This window comes from Apteryx rowi, unplaced genomic scaffold, assembly GCF_003343035.1.
Source record: "Apteryx rowi isolate R43461 unplaced genomic scaffold, aptRow1 scaffold_47, whole genome shotgun sequence".
NCBI classification, from domain to species: Eukaryota; Metazoa; Chordata; class Aves; order Apterygiformes; family Apterygidae; genus Apteryx; species Apteryx rowi.
In genome coordinates, this window is record NW_020450727.1 from 1,914,529 (window position 1) to 1,920,815 (window position 6,287).

The window sequence follows — 6,287 nt, forward strand, 5'->3', positions numbered from 1 at the left end:
GGGGCCGGGCGGCTGCCGCGGCGGGGGGAGGCGGGGGCCGGGGCAGCACCGCAAGACACAGACCCTCAGCCCTGTTGGCAGGGAAACGGGGAGGCAGCGGTGCCTGGCGAGGGGACCGAGAGGAGCTGTGGAGGAGGGGGGGTCGGGAAGCTCTCCTGAGCTTGGCTGGGCCTTGGAGGGGAGGCTTGTGCATTGCATCACTCACAGGGTGAAGGATGAACCCTTCCAGCCCTGCAGAGCACCCCAAAGGGGTGCATGGCACCTTGTGGAGGCGGCCAAGGCCACAGGAGTGGGGCAGAACCCTGGGCAAACCCCGAGGGGAGGATGAGGAAGAAAACTGTAAGAACTGGTTGGGTGTTCATCAGGGGAGAAGCAGTTGGAGAGGGTTTGGGGCTGGGGAAAGGCTGGTTGATGACTCAATAGTCCCCAAGGAGGGGCTGGTCTTGGTGGGAAGCCCCCAGCTCTCCTGAGAATGAGATGGTCCCTGGGAATGGCTCTGCAGGGAACCTGCTGCCCCCATTCTGGGTGAGGCCTAGCTCTCCATGGCCTGCTCCAAGCTGGGGAGAGCAGCCCCAGCACATGCTGTGCAAACATGTTGTTTCCCCCTCCCACCCTTCTTGTTCCCCCCCTGCATTTTCAGCCCTGGAAAGGAGATTTACAACTATGCTGACAATTATCAGCGCTGGGAAAAAGTCAGGGACCTTGGAGAAGGGGAAAGGGGCCTCCTCTGGGTCCCTGAGACAACCCCAGCCAGTCCCCCTGCACAAGGCTCCCCGAGCACTCAGGGGTGGATGGGAGAGATGCTACACTTCTGCATCATTGCAAAATGGTATGCATTAAACGAGCCATGTGCCCGGATGCTGCTTCTGCCTCTCCAGATCTGAGCACGTCATTGATAAAATCTGCACCCCCTGCCTGCTGTCTCCCCTGCCCCTTGCAAGAACACCCCTCCCTCCCCATATTTCTGATGAGCTGGAGGACTGATCCTGCAGCTCTGATTTCTACAGCTATTGCCAGGCATCCATTAGGAACAAAATGCCCCAATTGCCTGGACTGCTCCTGCATGTAAAGTGACTGAGAGCCAGGGAGAGGCAGCTGGGAAATGTTTCAGGGAGAATGTATCAATGATGCATTTTGATACAGCATTTTATGTGTGAAATTAACACATGTCAGTGCCAGGATGTAGCTGATGCTGGATGGATCTGGGCTAACAGGCAGTAATGAATTATCAGCCAGGAGGAGCTAAACCAGCCCCCCCACTTCCTCCTGCACTGCCGATGCTGAAGGTGTCTGAAATGAAAGCGCAGGCTCAGAGCTGGGCTTCATACTTCCACCCAGCCTCCCAGTGCCTGGGGCTGAAGTGTCAAATCTGGGGGCAGGACAGAGGCTGTGCCCTCTTTGCGCCAGCAGAGAAGAGGAGCAAAGTCCCACTCCCGCATTTCCTCTGCTGTGACCAGCCAAGTGCTGCTGTTTCCTTGCAGGAGGCCTCAGTGGCCTCTGCACAGAACATACACACAAACACACACAGAGGTCACAGGTGGCCAGAATCAAAGCAGATCTGGGCCAGCATCACCCACCCAAGGGTTGGGCTGAAATATCCAGTAGGATTTGAGGTCAGAAGAGGAATACAGAATAAAGGGGATAAAAACACAAAGGGACGAAGTCAGGACAAGATTCCTGATGAAGCCCAATGAGCTCTTTTGGACTCAGAGCTGGCTTCAACCTAACCAAGAAGATGGAGGAGCCCTGGCCCTAGGGAAGGGATGGGAAGAAGCCTGCTCTCTTCACATGTTTGAGGATGGACTGGTTTTCTGATGCACAAACATGGTCTCAGCAAAAACCCACAGCTGAATTTTGCAGGTGAGGAAACTGAGACCTTCTTCCTGCATACTGCTTCCTCCTGCTGGAACAAAATTGCTCTCAAATTGCTTCATCTGAAATAGATGAAACCACCCCCGCCCTGTGTGAGCTCTCCCAAATTGGCTTCCCTGAACTCATTAAGAAGGGCTATTTGTATTCGGCAGAGATGAGCTGGGTTTTGCAGCCATTTACACAGAGGACCAAGCCAGAAAGCTCCCCTGCCTCCCCCAGCTGGGCTTGCGGTTACCAGCACTGAGCAGTTCAGTGTGTGTGAGTCTCCTACTGCTCCCAGGAGGGGAGATTTGGCCAAGGCCTGTTTAAAAATCCAGCCTAGAGCCATTCAGAGATGCAGCCCAAGGCCCCAGCTGTGAGCAGCATGAGAGCTCCAGGGCCAGGTATTCCCTTCTTGCCTGTAGCTGTCTCTCCTGAGCAGATCATGTCCTGAAGGAACAGCTCTGGGGTATAGGTGGTCGGTGGGTACGTAGTCCTTCCCCAGGCCAGTGCTGCTGCCTCAGAGGTAGCTGGTGGTGGTGAAGGCTTCCTGCAAGGCCTCTGGGACTAGGAGGTTATGCACTTCTTATGAGAACAGGGGGGTGTTTCTTGCACAGGTAAAGAAGCAGCTTTGCAGCTTATGTGAGTGCCAGCTGCTCCACCATGTGAAAGAGGGGGGGGATCTTCTCCCCCTCTTCAATTTTACTCTTCAGGCCCCAGCCCTGAGGATGACAAGCAATGATACAGCATAAGCTGTAGCCTTGGGGCCATCTCTGCTTGGCTCTTCCCTTTGGCCTTGGTTTAACTCTTCAGTTCCCAGCAGCTTTGAGCAGCATGGGAAGGCTGAGAGGAGGAGGAAAAGGCAGTTTTTCCATGCTCCATGGAATTGGGATTCTCGCCCCAGGCAGCTGGAACAATACATCCAGGGATGCAAGGGAGAAAAGGAGAAGAGCTCCAGCCATCATCAGTCTCAAAGCTGTTCTCAGGTACCTGCCCTTGGCCAAATCTTCAGCCATTAATGGTTTGACTTTGCTGGGATACTGTCGGCATACTCAGGAGCCTTGCTCCTAAGGGTCACCGTAGCTGGGATAACACACACGTCAGCTACATGTTAGCACCAGTAATGGGATGGCTTGCTGGTCCAGTCCCTAATTTGGACTGTGTAAAAGGGTATTGAATCAGGGGTGTTCCACATGGGGAGCTGGAGCACTCTGGTACTCAGTGTGGCAGGCTGGAAAGTTGTGACTGGGTTTCTGGGATTGAGACAGGAAGGGAGAGTGCAACACTGGGAGGGGTAAAAAATGAATGGGGGTAAAAACCATCCAGGATCACCAAAAGGCTCTGAAAGAGCTAGTTCCTACCTGTGGGAACTGCACAGTTATCTGCAGGTGCCTGCCAGCCAGTCTCCAACCCTACTCCCCATGACAAGGCTACAGACAGCAGCGAAGAGAGAGTGGGGCTTCTTTTCAGGCCAGCCTTGAGCCCAGTTCACTTCCAGGAAACTGCTTCAGACCAAATCGCTCTTCCTGTTAGGGCCTGGGTGCAGCACGAGTTTCCCCTTGGGTGAAGCAGAAGGGTCAGGCCCTGAGCAAGGACTCAGACACTCATGGCAGAGTTGTGCAGCTCTGTCTGCCCACGTGCAGGTGGGCATATGGGGTGAGGTCAGGCCTGCGCCACCTCTTACATCATCTCCAAGCTGTCTCTGCATGATGCTGCCGTGCCGGGGCTGCAGCTCAGAGATGCATAAGCTCACAGCCTGGGGGCGGACAGCTCCTCCAGGACACAGGAAAGCCCCAGGCATACAGAGGGTCCTGGGGCTCCTGTTCTGATCCCAGCTCCCTTCCAGGCTGTAGAGCTATTGGTCATGAGACCTGTAAGGGTTCCTGGCTGGAGGCAGCTGGCATGTCTCCCTACCCACTCCGGAATGAGGAATAAGCACGTGTTTGCTGGCTGGAGCTAGTCTTTCAAGGCTCTCTTGCTGTGCCTTGGCCTGTCTGCACCAGCACAGGTAGCCAGGGAAAGGACTGCATCTCCCCAGCAGTGGCTGGGCAGTCAGCCCCTGGGCTGTGCTGCTTCACCCACAGAAACGGAGCTCACCATCTCAGCCCACCTCTCAGGAGCTGTTGATGAGCAGGACTGACAGCTCCGGTATCCACAACACACCCACCCCCCACACACAGTGGGTAGGATAGCCTGCAGCAGAGCTACTGGACCTCGGGCTGAGCTGGGATCTTGGGGCTGGGAAGCCCAGTTGACAGATGCTCTGCAGAGCTCAGGGAGGAGAAATCAGCTTGTGCCTTAGAGTACCCTGACAGCCACTGACCTCAGCTCAAGTACTCCTCTCTTCTCCTTTAAACATCAAGTGGGCCCTCTCTAACCCTCCTTTTATCAGGATGGTTCTCAAGGGAGAGGGGCTACACCTGTGGCTGATCTGGGTTTACCCAGTGCCTTAGTGTGGTTCAGGGTGGGGGGAGATTGTATGTCTATGGGAGCTCACCCAGTCCCTGCTCTGAGGTCAGTCCTGGGTTCATGCAGCAGAGCAGAGTACAGCAGAGCATAGACGAGCAGAGTGGCCTGGCTGCAGCCCCTGGATAGAAGCTATTTCTGTCCTCCCATTTGCTGAACATCAGCACTAGGAATGGCTCTGAGAGCCAGAGGTACACAGCTCCTCTGGGTGGAAACCACACGAGATACAGCCAGCCCTGAATCGGCAAGAAAACACATTACAACTTCCTGATCCCTGGGCGGAGAGAGGGGCCCTTGCACAGTGCAAGACAGTGCTGGGCAGCCCCTGGGGTTGTGGAGGGGAGGTGAGTACCCCTCACTGGCATGGGGCAAGGTTGGGGACTGCTCCTAGGGCCATGTCCCCAGCCTGCATCCCTCCCAGGACTGTGCTGCCAAAGCACTCAAGGGAAGGAGAAGCTCTCAGCTCTGAGTGGGACAGTTTGATATAACTGGGAAGGCTCGCATGTAGCCCTGAGCCATTCAGATGTCTGTCATCACATTCATATGAGCTTGTGGTGGTGAAGTCCACACAGCTACAGCTCAGTAGAGGTTAATGAAGGGTCTAATGATCTCTGCTGCAAGCAATTAGAAGGCAGAGCTCCAATAGGACAGCCTCCATGAAACCAGCATCCTCCAAGTTGGCTGTGCTGCAGGCTGGGACACAGCCCTTGGACCTGTGCTGGTGGCAGCAGTGATGGAGGGGAGATACAGCAGGTGGTCCTTGGGCTGGAGACCCCTGAGGGGGTGAAACTGGGTCCTGTAAGCCTCTGTGCTCGTTGGGCAGACAGGGGTGGCAGGACTATGCTGGAGCAGAGGGGAACCTGCTATGGGGGCTCAGCCTGGCCCCTGGGAGGTGTGGAGCAGGCCCAGATCCCTTCCATCCCTACCAGGGACTGGGAAGGACCCATTACGCAAGTGGTAATGGAGACTTTATACAGGGAGGAGGTGTCTGTGGGTGCCCAGCTCCTTCCTCTGGGACTCTGCTCGTGCCCCTTCCCCAGTCCTCGATGCTCAGCGCCGTTACTTGTCTGGGTGATGGGCTGCCTGGCGTGCAGTGCAGGAGGAGCCAGGCAGGGGGTGGCTGCCGAGGACTAGGGAGGAGGACAAGGACTCCCGCGCCTCCGTGGTGCCAGGCTGCCCCGTGCCCCGGCAGCTCCGCTGTGATGCCGCAGAGAGCCCAGGGCAGGGGCCTCGGTGCAAGGCGGCGCCCCGGGCCAGGCGCTCGGAGCGGGCGGCGGGGCCGGGGCTGCCCGGGGCGCCCAAGGCCGGGGCGGTGCTGCCCTCTCGCGGCTGCCGAGCCGTGCGGGGCCCCGGCCACCCGCCTCCGCGGCTAGGCCGAGCCGGGCTCCCCCGGGCTCCGCACCCGGGCGAGCCTGGGAGGAGAGGTGGCACTGCAGTGTCCCCCTCGGGGACAGGGCTCCCCTCTGGTGCAGCACTGCGGATCTGCAGTGCCGCTGCCTTGCGAGCGGCTCCCTGCGCCCTGCCTGCCTCACTGCGGCGCAGAAAGAAGTAGCCCCAGAGCTGGGGACAGCTGGGCTCCCTTCTGGTGGGGGTCACACATACCTGGCTCCCACTGGGAGAGAGAAGGGACTGTGGGAGCCGGGGGATGTGTCGTCACAGCCGTCAAAGGAGCAGGATGGCCCCGGGGGCCCTGGCTATGCTGCTACCAATAGACGGCAGAACATGGGGGCCCTGCACTGCTGTGGGTCCCCCTCCCAGATTGAGGCTGAGACTGGGCACACACTGGGCCCAGGGGCTCCGGGCCCCGTACCCAGCCCATCACCACAGCTCTGCCCCAGTGTCCTTGGGGACAGTTCTGCAGTGGATACTCTCTGCTCCCCCTTTGTGGAGGCTCTCTGGCAGTCAGAAGCACCGGCACAGCTGGAAGAAGGTGCCACATGTCCGAGGGAAAGCGTTCGATTGCTGTCTTG